Below are 13,555 nucleotides of genomic sequence, written 5' to 3' on the forward strand. Positions count from 1 at the left end.
GCAGCTGGGAGTGTGGCTGTGGCACAGCACACCTCAGATCACTGCTCTCCAGAAGGTGCCCCTGGGGCCAAGTGAGAACATTGTGTGTTTGAGGCTTTCTTGGCATGCAGAAACCACCCAGCAGCAGTTAGAACCATAGAATCATTTTGGTTGGAAAGACCTCTAAGGTGATTGAGTCCAACCTCCAACCCAGCAGCACCATGGCCACTAAACCATGTCCCAGAGTGCCGTGGCCACAGCTTTCTTGAACACCCTTTCAGCAAAGATACTTCTTCTCATATCCAACCTAAATGTCCCCTGGGGCAACTTGAGGACATTTCCTTTCATTCTATCATAGAATTGTAGAATCATTAGGGTTGGAAGGGACCTCAAGGATCAGCCAGCTCCAACCCCCCTGCCATGGCCAGGGACACCTCACACTACAGCAGGTTGCTCACAGCCACCTCCAGCCTGGCTGCAAACACCTCCAGGCAGGAGGCTTCCACCACCTCCCTGGGCAACCTGTGCCAGTCTCTCACCACCCTCATGGGCAACAACTTCTTCCTAACATCCAATCTCAATCTCCCCATTTCTACTTTTGCTCCATCCCCCCCCAGTCCTATCACTCCCTGACACCCTCAAAAGTCCCTCCCCAGCTTTCTTGGAGCCCCCCATAACCTGACACTAGGGAGAACAGATCAACCCCCACCTCACTCCAACCTCCTTTCAGGGAGTTGTAGAGGGACAGAAGGTCTCCCCTCAGCCTCCCTTTCTCCAGGCTGAGGAGAGAACAACCTCTGCAGAACCTCCACTTCCATGTCCTGAGGGAACAACCCCAGTTCCCTCAGCAGGTACTGGGATTGCAGTGGGACCACCCAGCTGAGCACTGGGGAAGAGACCCAAGGTGGCTTCGCTGGTGCCATCTCTAATCCAAATTGGAACACTGCTTCCTTTCTCTGGAGTGCCTGACACTGCAGGGGTGCCTTAGCCAGGACACCTCAAGATCCCAGGCTTTTGCCTGGCTATCTGGCTGCGTGGGGTGATGCATTTGGGGCTCTTCCTCCCTTTGGCCATCAGCTTCCACACTTAAATTGCATAGCTGGCAGTAAACGCTGCCAAAATGTCATGCAGATGAAGCAGCTCCCGAAGAGCTTTAGTGCCACAACCTTTCCCAACCCCTGCAATTACATTTTAATTCAATATTTCATTGGAGTTTTCAAATAATTTTAAATTAATAGGGACCAGATTGAGGAGGGAAGAGCTGGCACCGTTCTCTGTTTGCTTACAGAGGCTTCTGCACTGCAGAGACCCAGCTGATACACACAGCTGGCACAGCAGCCTTGCTCTGAGGACAGCTGAGCAATCCCTGCTGCCAGTGAGAAACCAGAGCCTACTCACAGCCTCAATTCCCCCAGGAAGGGAGCTGCTGCACCTAGGATTGGGGGAAAGCAGAAGGAAAAGCACTGGTTTGGTTCCCTCCTTGGTTTAAGCTCCATTCAGAGCTTCAGTTCCAAAGCAAGTCCCAGGAAGGGAGCTGCTGCACCTAGGATTGGGGGAAAGCAGAAAGAAAAGCACTGGTTTGGTTCCCTCCTTGGTTTAAGCTCCATTCAGAGCTTCAGTTCCAAAGCAAGTCCCAGGAAGGGAGCTGCTGCACCTGGGATTGGGGGAAGGCAGAAAGAAAAGCACTGGTTTGGTTCCCTCCTTGGTTTAAGCTCCATTCAGAGCTTCAGTTCCAGAGCAAGCCCCAGGTGATAGGACTGGGGGGAATGGAGCAAAACTAGCAATGGGTAGATTGAGATTGGATGTTAGGAAGAAGTTGTTCCCCATAAGGGTGGTGAGAGACTGGCACAGGTTGCTTGGTGCCATGGTTTGGTTGATTAGGTGGTGTTGGATGATAGGTTGGACTCGATCTTGAAGGTCTCTTCTCTTCTCTTCTCTTCTCTTCTCTTCTCTTCTCTTCTCTTCTCTTCTCTTCTCTTCTCTTCTCTTTCTCTTCTCTTCTTCTCTTCTCTTCTCTTCTCTTCTCTTCTCTTCTCTTCTCTTCTCTTCTCTTCTCTTCTCTTCTCTTTCTCTTCTCTTTCTCTTCTCTTATCTTCTCTTCCGTTCTATTCTATTCTATTCTACTCTTTTCCAGTCTAGTCTAGTCTAGTCTACTCCATTCTATTCTATTCTATTCTATTCTACTCTATTCTACTCTATTCTATTCTATTCTATTCTACTCTATTCCATTCTATTCTATTCTATTCTACTCTATTCTATTCTATTCTATTCTACTCTATTCCATTCTATTCTATTCTATTCTATTCTATTCTATTCTATTCTATTCTATTCTATTCTATTCTACTCTATTCTATTCTATTCTACTCTATTCTACTCTATTCTATTCTACTCCATTCTATTCTATTCTACTCTATTCTATTCTATTCTATTCTACTCTACCCTACTCTATTCTATTCAAGTGTTCCTAATGAATCCACTTTCCAGGCAGCCGGGGTCGAAGCAGGCTGCTGTTGATGTGGACCTCGGTTATCTCGGCAAGGGCAGTTCTGAGCGCAGAGAGCAGAGCAGCCTCAGAGCGTGTGACAACAAACCAGCCTGCATTTTGGGCCCTTCCTAAGCAAAAGATGTCAAGGCAATGAAGCAGTGTTCTCTGGGAGCCAGTGATGGGAACTCTGATTGGGAGAGCAAAGGGCTGGCCCTCCCTGGGCCGCTGTGGTTTGTGGCAGAGGAGGGGAAATGCACTGACTGCCTCCAGTGGGGAGCAAGCGATTTCATTCATCCCCCTCCGCTAGCAGTTTCATTAACTTTCCATGATCAGGAGGTTGTGAAAAGGAACCAAGTGAGTGTGTGACAGACTCTGAGGTCAGGAGTGGTGTGATTTTAAGTGGGCATAAAGACTCTGGCTCTTTGTTGTGGGGCTTGACGTAAATTAAGCCTGACACCGCCAATAGCATTAAAAAAAAGGGGAAATGGGTAATGCGATTAGAGATTTAACGCTGACTTTACACCGAAATGGTCTTAATATTTAATCAAGTTAAACAGAGCTTCACTCATTTTTCTTTCATGGCTTAATTTTCCACCCTGAAGACGGGCCCTGTGCAGGCAGAGCCGGCGTGAGAGCTCGCAAAGCCGCCGTGGTGCACGCCGGCACCGTGCGAGCCGCTCACGGCCTGGCCCCGGCTCTGAACGGGCACCTCCGGCTCTCCAGGCCTGCTAGGTCCTGGTCCTCCTGCAATTTGGCTGAGCAAGTTTGATCTTTGATTGCCACCACTAGTAGAGCTGCCCTCATCACAGTGTCACAGTACGTTAGAGGCTGGAAGGGACCTCCTGGGAGGTCTGCTGGGAGGAGAAGCTGGCGTGGTTTGGGCTGTGAGACAAAGGTGCAGCTTTGGCCACCCTTCCTTGTTCAGGCCTCATTCACAGGCACACAGTCCCAGCTCCCTCAGCCTCTCCTCGTGAGCCCTGCTCTCCAAACCCCTCACCAGCTTGGCTGCCCTCCTCTGTACCCCCTCCAGCACCTCAATATCTTTCTTGTGCCGTGGCGCCCAAAACTGGACACAGTACTGGAGGTGTGCCCTCAGCAGTGCTGAGTGCAGGGGCACAACCACTTCCTTCCTCCTGCTGGCCATGCCATGAGAGGAGGTTGGAGCAAAGTGGGGGATGGTCTCTTCTCCCTAGCATCAGAATAGAATAGAATAGAACAGAATAGAATAGAATAAACCAGGTTGGAAGAGACCTTCAAGATCATCGCATTCAACCTATTATCCAACACCACCTAATCAACTAACTCATGGCACCAAGCACCCCATCCAGTCTCCTCCTGAGCACCTCCAGGGATGGTGGCTCCACCACCTCCCCAGGCAGCACATCCCAACAGGCAATCACTCTCTGTGTAGAATATCTTCCTAACCTCCAGCCTAAACCTCCCCTGGCACAGTTTGAGACTGTGTCCTCTTGTTCTGGTGCTGGCTGCCTGGGAGAAGAGACCAACCCCCACCTGGCTACAACCTCCCTTCAGGGAGCTGGAGAGAGCAAGAAGGTCTCCCCTGAGCCTCCTCTTCTCCAGGCTAAGCAACCCCAGCTCCCTCAGCCTCTCCTCACAGGGCTGTGCTCCAGACCCCTCCCCAGCTCTGTTGCCCTTCTCTGGACACCTTCCAGCAGCTCAACATCTTTCCTAACCTGAGGAGCCCAGAACTGGACACAGGACTCAAGGTGTGGACAAACCAATGCAGTGTACAGGGGCAGAATGACCTCCCTGCTCCTGCTGTCCACACTCTTGCTGATGCAGGCCAGGTTGCCATTGGCCTTTTTGGCCACCTGGGCACACTGCTGGCTCCTGTTCAGCTGCTGTCAACCAGTACCCCCAGGTACCTCTCTGCCTGGCTGCTCTCAGCCACTCTGTCCCCAGCCTGTAGCACTGCCTGGGGTTGTTGTGGCCAATGTGCAGCACCTGGCACTTGGATGTGTTCAATCTCCTGCCCTTGGCCTCTGCCCATCTGCCCAGCCTGTGGAGGTCCCTCTGCAGAGCCTCTCTACCCTCCAGCAGATCAACTCCTGCCCCCAGCTGGGTGTCATCTGCAAATTTATTGATGATCAGGTGACAGAATGAGAGGAAATGGCCTCAAGTTGTGCCAGGGAAGGTTTAGATTGGAGACCAGGATAAATTTTGGTTCCTCTGAGAGTGGTCAGGGATTGGCACAGGCAGCGCAGGGAGGTGGTGGAGTCCCCATCCCAGAAGGTGTTCAAGAAATGTGTGGCCATGGCATTTGGGGTCACAGTTTAGTGGCCATGGTGGGGGTGGGTTGCTGGTTGGACTGGCTGATCTTGGAGGTCTTTTCCAAGTGAAAGAATCCTGTTGATTCTGTGGTTGGGGTGTTTGCATCCATACAGGGCCCAGATGACAAGAAAGGCAGAGCAGAGCACGGAATGCTTTAATATCCTACCTCTGACTGAAGCAACCTCCCTGTGTGGGAGATAATCAGCATTTCTCCTCTCTTAAGGGAGAAGCATGCACAGACAGAGACAAGCACATATAAATAATTTACCCAGCTGTAATACACTGTAAATAACAAGCCCCCTGAATAATGAATTAACCCCACTGCTGATTCATAGGTAAATCTCTCTTGTAAAGCAGAATTTTTATAGATTTTTACAGCTTAGTTAATCTCCCCTCGTATTTTATTAAGGCTGTTCAGGTGAAATATTCTGGTAATAATCATATATATATCTTTGGGAGTGAGCTGGGCTGGCTGCAGGCTGCCAGGCTGGCAGCGAGCCTGCCGGCCCTCCTCGGCGAGGAAGCAGAGCTGAGCACGCTCTGGCTTTCGTTAGCTGGGCTGTGCTTTCCCTCTCAAGCAGGCAGCACAGCTGAAGCAGGGAGAATTTTGATGTGGCCAAAGAACTGGAGAGCTACAGGAAGGAAAGGAGTCTCTAAGCATCCTTTCCCCCTCCCCCTTCCTTTCTTTTCTTTCCTTTATTTTTCCTTCCTTTATTCTTCCTTCCTTTATTTTTCTTTCTTTTCCTGTATTTTTCTTTCCTTTTGTTTCTTCTTCTTTCCTTTCTTCTTCTTTTCCTTTCTTCTTCTTTACTTTCATTTCTTTTTCTTTTCCTTCTTCTCCTTTCCCTTCTTCCCCTTCCCTTCCCTTCCCTTCCCTTCCCTTCCCTTCCCTTCCCTTCCCTTCCCTTCCCTTCCCTTCCCTTCCCTTCCCTTCCCTTCCCTTCCCTTCCCTTCCCTTCCCTTCCCTTCCCTTCCCTTCCCTTCCCTTCCCTTCCCTTCCCTTCCCTTCCCTTCCCTTCCCTTCCCTTCCCTTCCCTTCCCTTCCCTTCCCTTCCCTTCCCTTCCCTTCCCTTCCCTTCCCTTCCCTTCCCTTCCCTTCCCTTCCCTTCCCTTCCCTTCCCTATCTTCTTCTTTCATTTTTCTTTCCATTCTTTTCTTCTTCTTTCCATTCCTTTATTTTGCTTTCCTTTCTTCTTTCCTTTCTTCTTCTTTCCATTCCTTTCTATTTCATTCCTTTATTTTGCTTTCCTTTCTTTTTCTTCTTCTTTCCTTTCATTTCTTCTTCTTTCCTGTCCTTTCTTCTTCTTTCCTGTCCTTTCTTTTTCTTTCCCTTCCTTTCTTCTTCTTTCCTTTCCTTTATTTTTCTTTCCCTTCCTTTCTTCTTCTTTCCTTTCCTTTCTTTTTCATTCCTTTCCTTTCCTCTTCTTTCTTCCCCCCCACCCTTCTTTCTTTCTTTTTTTTTTCTTCCCCAAGCCTCTGGTAATAAATAATGCATTTGCTCTACTTTGGCTGTGCTCTGGCTGTGGTGAGATTTCTCCCTGCCTTGGAGGATGGGGAGGCAGCGAAGCTGCTGAGTCGGGATTGCCACCCGCTGGTTCCCGAGCCTCTCCCTGCGCATCGCGTCCTGCCCGGCCGTAACAGCTGCACATCCTTAGCCCCTCAGAAAGAAACCAAACATGACATTTCCTTTCTCCATCCTGTTTCATCCCCACTTCTTGCCTCTCTTTCTCAGACAAGCCTTAAGAAATACAAACAGTTGCTAAGCTACCGGATAGGGAACATCACAGCATTGTGTTGGAGTCCCAGTGTCAGTGCTGCTGTCTGAGCACAGAGGGAGTGGGAAGGATGCTCTCCTGCCTTCAACTCCTTTGCCACTTCAAGTGCTCTGCTCCTCATGCAGGTGATACTGAATGTGTCAATTTAATTTCTGGGGCAGCGTGGCTGGAAAGCTGCTGGCACAAAGGGGCCTGGGGGTTCTAATGGACACGCAGCTGCACAGGAGCCAGCAGTGTGCCCAGGGTGCCAAGAAAGCCAAAGGCCTCCTGGCTGGGATCAGCAATGCTGTGTCCAGCGGCAGCAGGCAGGGGATTGTCCCCTGGCACTCAGCTCTGGCCAGGCCACACCTCGAGTGCTGTGGCCAGGTTTGGGCACCTCCACCCAGGAGAGATGTGGAGGTGCTGGAGCCAGGGCAGAGCAGGGCAAGGAAGCTGGGAAGGGCCTGCAGAAGAAAGCTGATGAAGAGAGACTGAAGGAGCTGGGGATGGTTAGTGTGAAAGAGAGGAGGCTGAGGGCAGACCTCATGGCTCTCTACAGCTCCCTGACAGGAGGTTGTGGAGAGGCTGCTGCTGGTCTCTGCTCACAGGAATTAGTGACAGGACAAGAGGAACAGCCTCAGGCTGTGACTGGGCAGGGTTAGGCTGCACATTAGGAAACATTTTTCATGGCAAGAGTGGTCAGGGACTGGAATGTGCTGCCCAGGGAGGTGGTGGAGTCCCCAAGCCTGGCTGTGTTTCGAGGTGGTTTGGCTGTAGTGCTTGGGTCTATGGTTTGGGGGTGACCCTTGCAGAGTAGGGTTAGAGTTGGACTCAATGATCCTGAGGGTCTCTTCCAACCTGAATGTTTCTGTGATTTATACCCAAATAGGTGTGTGTATGGGGGGGTGGTGGTGTTAGAATTGTTTCAGTTGGAAATGACCTCTAAGATCATCAAGTCCAACCATCAACCTAGAACAACCATGGCCACGAAACCATGTCCCCAGTAGCCACATCCTCATGTTTCTTGTACGCCTCCAGGGATGGGGACTCCACCACCAACAACCTCAGGCCACCATGGCCATTAAACCACATTTCTCTCTCCCTTTCACTCCTGCTTAACTTAGGCTGGGGGTGGGGGAAAAATAAATCAAGGCATTATCTGCTTCCTGCTTCATCACTTTTGGGGCACGTCACTTGTCAGACACGTTGCTGCTTTGTTTTATTTCTGATAGCTTAAGTAATGCTTTCATAAAAGATAACTGCATTTCTTTCATCTGGAAGCAGGTTGGCTGTAAATTGCATTTTCTGGTGAAGTGTGGCTGTCAACACTCATTTTCAGCAGCAGGGTACAGTGGCTGTGGCAAGGCTGCCTCTTTAAGGCTGGAGAAGATTATTTGTGACTGAGAATGAATCCAGGATCGGGAGGGGGTGGGGGTGGGGGGGTGGGGTGGGGTTAGCTACAGTGCTGATCAGGTGATTTTTAGGGTGTTTTCTTGCAAAGAAATGGGTGTTTGGCTCAATCTGTAAGGCTTTCACATGGAATGAGTTTCACACTCAGGTTCCCAGGGACCGGAACAGGCTGCCGAGGGAGGCGAAGGGTCTGGAGAAGAGGGCTGGGGAGGAGCAGCTGAGGGAGCTGGGGGTGTTTAGTGTGGGGAAGAGGAGGCTGAGGGGAGACCTCATTGCTCTCTGCAGCTCCCTGAAATGAAGTTGGAGCCAGGTCATAGAATGTGCTGGAAAGAGAGGGGCCTGATCTAGCTGGAGGTGTCCCTGCTAACTGCAGGGAATTGGAGAAGATGACCTTCTTCAAGGGACCCTTCCAACCCAATGCATTCTATGACAGAACAAGAGGAAGTGGCCTTAAATTGCCCCAGGGGAGGTTAAGGTTGGAGGTTAGGAAAGATGTCATTGCTGCAAGAGTATTCAGGGACTGGCACAGGCTGCCCTAGGAGGTGGTGGAGTCCCCATCCCTGGAGGGGTTCACGAAACCTGTGGCCATGGCACTTGGGGATGTGGTTTGATGGCCGTGGTGGTCTTAGGCTGATCATGGGGATGGATTTTGGAGGTCTTTTGAAACTGAAACAGTTCTGTGTTTTTGTTGTTGTGGTGGTGGTTTTGTTGTTGTTGGTTTGGGGGTTGTTTGGGGTGTTGGTTGGATTGGTTGGGGGGAGGGGGGGAATTGTTTTTAGTGTTAAAGGTGCTTATTGCCTAGAATCACAGGATCACACAGGCTCACAGGATGCTAGGGGCTGGAAGGGACCTCTGGGGATCATCCAGTCCAACCCCCTCTGCCAGAGCAGGAGCATAGAATCCAGCACAGGTCACACAGGAACACATCCAGATGGGGCTGGAAAGGCTCCAGAGAAGGAGACTCCACAACCTCTCTGGGCAGCCTGCTCCAGGGCTCTGTGAGCCTCACAGTTAAGTTCCTCCTCCTGTTGAGGTGGAACCTCCTGTGCTGGAGTTTATATCCATGAAAGAATCACAGATTCATAGAATCATAGAATCATTTAGGTTGGAAAAGACCTCCAAGATCATCAAGGCCAACCATTAACCCTGCTCTGCTATCTCCACCATCTCAGCTGCTCAACCAAAGACAAAACCTTGTGAAAGGTTGGACCAGATGATTCTGGAGGTCCCTTCCAACCTAGCATGCTATGATTCCACGCTTCTGCAGCCTGGCTAGCTGGAGAGCTTCAGTGGAGCTCATTGAGGCTCCAAGGCACAGAAGTTCAAGTCATTTATAATGCAAAAAGCTATTTCCCCACCCCCCACCCCCCCTTCTATTTTAAAGATTAACAAAGCCTAATTTGGAGGAAAGAAAAGCTTGGGTGGAATTAGCTCTCTAACATTTGTAGCCTGTTAATACTTAGATTCTTCTTGATTAAGGGAATATAAAAATGCTTCTGCTTGGCTTTTTTTGCCCATGAAGCATTTTCTTTTCTTCTTGCTGTTCTGTGCAGAGGGATTTCCTAGGGTGGATGATAACTAAGGAAAAGAGAAAGAATAACCACGATGAAGAGCTCCAAATTGCTTGGGGGGGTGGGGAAAAGAGAGAGCAAAATAGTAGCTGGTGAATGGCTTTCAGATTGTTTTTATTATTGTAAAAACCAAATTGTGAGTTAGGGATATTTAAAGAGCTAAGTGAAGTTTCTTTTGATAGAGAGTGAAGATCTGCTGAGATTTGACTTTTCACCCTGTTAGTGATACCACCTGGGTCAGCACTGGGGCCCTGGCTCCAAGAAGGACATTGAGGAGCTGCAGCAGGTCCAGAGAAGGGCAACCAAGCTGGGCAAGGGTCTGGAGAACAGGGCTGGGGAGGAGCAGCTGAGGGAGCTGGGGGTGTTTAGTGTGGAGAGGAGGCTGAGAGGAGACCCTTATTGCTCACTCTTTACAACACCCTGAAAGGAGGTTGCAGCCAGGCTGGGACACTAGCCTGGAAACATCTCATTAGCCTGGAAACGTTTTTCACCACGAGGCTGCTGAGAGCCTGGCACAGGCTGCCCAGGGAGGTGGTGGAAGCCTCCTGCCTGGAGGTGTTTGCAGCTAGGCTGGAGGTGGCTGTGAGCAACCTGCTGTAGTGTGAGGTGTCCCTGCCCATGGCAGGAGGGTTAGAAGTGGATGATCCTTGAGGTCCCTCTCTGATCTCCATGTACTCAGCTCTCTCCCAGGCAGCTGCATGGCTTCAGCCCAGCTCTGAAGGCCAAGCAAGCTCTATCCTGGAAATGATCAGGGTTTCTTCTCCAGGAAGCTTTAATGAACATTTCAACCTCCTCAATTCCTAGAATACATAGAATAGAATAGAATAGAATAGAATAGAATAGAATAGAATAGAATAGAATAGAATAGAATAGAGTAGAGTAGAGTAGAGTAGAGTAGAATAGGTTGGAAAAGACCTTCAAGATCATCAAATCCAACCTATCATCCAACACCATCTGATCAACTCAACCATGGCACCAAGCACCCTATCAGGTCTCTTCCTAAACACCTCCAGTGATGTTGACTCCACCACCTCCCTGGGCAGCCCATTCCAATGGCCAATCTCTCTTGCTGGGAAGAATTTCTTCTTAACATCCAGCCTAAACTTCCCCTGGCACAGCTTGAGACTGTGTCCTCTTGTTCTAGTGCTGGCTGCCTGGGAGAAGAGACCAACCCCCACCTGGCTGCAACCTCCCTTCAGGGAGTTGGAGACAGCAAGGTCTGCCCTGAGCCTCCTCTTCTGCAGGCTAAGCAACCCCAGCTCCCTCAGCCTCTCCTCACAGGGCTGTGCTCCAGACCCCTCCCCAGCTTTGTTGCCCTTCTCTGGACACCTTCCAGCAGCTCAACATCTTTCCTAAACTGAGGGGCCCAGAACTGGGCACAGGACTCAAGGTGTGGCCTCAGCAGTGCTGAGCACAGGGCACAATGACCTCCCTGCTCCTGCTGGCCACACTGTTCCTGATGCAGGCCAGGATGCCCTTGGCCTTCTTGGCCCCCTGGGCACACTGCTGGCTCATGTTCAGCCTACCATCCACCAGCACCCCCAGGTCCCTCTCTGCCTGGCAGCTCTCAGCCACTCTGCCCCCAGCCTGTAGCACTGCATGGGGTTGCTGTGGCCAATGTGCAGCACCCAGCACAGCCTCCTAGCACTCTGCCTGCTTCTCACAGGCCCCACCAAGCTTCCTCTTACCAAATGGAACTGGGAGTGCAAGAGGAAGCTAAGCAGAAAACTCTTCTGCATCCCAGGATGAACCCACTTTTGATGTTCATCATTTTTATGGGGAGCTGTAAGACTTTCCCAAATCCTCTTTTTATGTTGTTTATTACTCTTTTTTTTTGGGGGGGGTCTCTAATCCCAGTAAAAAATACAGCTGGCCAGGCATGCTGGCTTTGCCTTCTTGCATCTTGTTTATGCTCATTCCTACTGAGGGGGCAGCAACTCGCTGCCTCTGCCCAATTTATTTGAGTTTACTTATTTCCCTCTGTTTTTTCCTGCAGCAGCAGCAGGGATCTCCAATACTCTGGAGCTTCATTAGCGTGGGCAGGAAATGAAGTTCAAGGTTGTGTGGTTTTTGAGCTGTGTGTAGCTTCTTGATCTCCCACAGCTTGCTTGCTTGTTTGTTTGTTTGAGGTTGATTACACCTTTCAAGAGCAGAAGCCCTTCAGAAGTAGTCCAGGATGGGTGGCTCGTTAAGAAAACTTCATTTCATTTTGAGATGTAAGGATGGATGTCCCTTAAATACTTGATTGCCTGCCTGAGATACACAAAGCTAAGAGCTGGAGGCCAGGCACCGGTGGCATCCCCCAGGGGTCAGTGCTGGGCCCCATCCTATTTAACATCTTCATTGATGATCTGGATGAGGGGACTGAGTCAGTCATCAGCAAATTTGCAGATGACACCAAGCTGGGAGCAGAGGTTGGTCAGTCAGAGGGCAGAAGGGCTCTGCAGAGGGACCTCGACCGACTGGACAGATGGGCAGAGGCCAACAGGATGGCATTCAACAAGTCCAAGTGCCAGGGGCTGCACTTTGGCCACAGCAACCCCAGGCAGAGCTACAGGCTGGGGTCAGAGTGGCTGAGAGCTGCCAAACAGAGAGGGACCTGGGGGTGCTGATTGACAGCTGCCTAAACATGAGCCAGCAGTGTGCCCAGGGGGCCAAGAAGGCCAACGGCATCCTGGCCTGCATCAGGAACAGTGTGGCCAGCAGGAGCAGGGAAGTCATTGTGCCCTGTGCTCAGCACTGGTTAGGCCACACCTTGAGTTCTGGGCCCAGTTCTGGGCCCCTCAGTTTAAGAAGGACATTGAGAGACTTGAAGGTGTCCAGAGAAGGGCAACAAGGCTGGGGAGGGGTCTGGAGCACAGCCCTGTGAGGAGAGGCTGAGGGAGCTGGGGTTGCTTAGCCTGCAGAAGAGGAGGCTCAGGGGAGACCTTCTTGCTCTCTCCAACTCCTTGAAGGGAGGTTGTAGCCAGGTGGGGGTTGGTCTCTTCTCCCAGGCAAGCAGCACCAGAACAGGAGGACACAGTCTCAAGCTGCACCAGGGGAGGTTTAGGCTGGAGGTGAGGAGAAAGTTCTTCACTGAGAGAGTCATTCGTCATTGGAATGTGCTGCCCAGGGAGGTGGTGGAGTCCCCATCCCTGGAGGTGTTCAAGAGGGGATTGGATGTGGCACTTGGTGCCATAGTTTAGTTGTCAGGAGGTGTTGGGTGGCAGGTTGGACTTGATGATCTGTGAGGTCTTTTCCAACCCTATTGATTCTATGATTTTATAAGAGGGGGACAAGCAGCATGCCAGGACTCCAAGGGCAGGGTTTCAGGTTTCCATCTGGACATATGGTTCCTGTTGGAGCTGCTTAATCCTGTCTGGCTTGGGAAGGGACAGGCACTGAGGTGTTCCTTATGTGTGCTGGGCTTCCTCCTTCCCTCACCCTAGCCACAGTGATTTACAGCACTCCTACCCTGTGCCTGCCACCCTGACCACACAGCTCCACTAGCATGTGGAAGCCTCATGGGCACTATGGTTTTGCCTTTCTCTGTTTTCCCTTGGACTTAGCAGTTGTGCAGTCTGCAGAAGAGGTCACCAGTGTGGTGTCCACCTGCTGCCCATGTCCAGCCCCAGGGCTGTGGTGGGCTCTGTGCTGGCTGGCAGGCTTTCATGCATGGCATGCAGCAGGTGTCCTGCTTATCACACAACCACAGAATTGTTTGGGTTGGAAAACACAAGATCATTGAGTCCCAACCCCTATGGCCCCTAAACCATGGCCCCAAGTGCCATAGCCACAGGTTTCCAGAACACCTCCAGGGATGGGGATTCCACCACCTGCCTGGGCAGCCTGTGCCAATCCCTGACCACTCTTGCAGCAAAGAGATATTTCCCCATCTCCAACCTAACCCTCCCCTGGTACAATTTCAGGCCATTTCCTCTTATCCTATCACTTGATGTTAGGGACAAGAAACCTGCAGCCTGCTTTCAAGGAGTTGTAAAGGGTGAGAATGTCTCCCTTTCAATCTCCTTTTCTCCACACTAAACACCCCTTGTTCCCTCAGATGCTTCTCTCCAGCCCTGCTC

General features: G+C 50.8%; 1 protein-coding gene across 1 annotated transcript in view; it reads left to right on the forward strand.

Annotated features, from left to right (window-relative positions):
- Nucleotides 1-13,555, forward strand: part of HS6ST2 (heparan sulfate 6-O-sulfotransferase 2) — a 240,594-nt gene that overhangs the window by 82,618 nt on the left and 144,421 nt on the right. The gene's annotated exons all lie outside the window — the stretch shown is intronic.

The sequence above is a fragment of the Dryobates pubescens genome, chromosome 18 (genome assembly GCF_014839835.1).
Source record: "Dryobates pubescens isolate bDryPub1 chromosome 18, bDryPub1.pri, whole genome shotgun sequence".
NCBI classification, from domain to species: Eukaryota; Metazoa; Chordata; class Aves; order Piciformes; family Picidae; genus Dryobates; species Dryobates pubescens.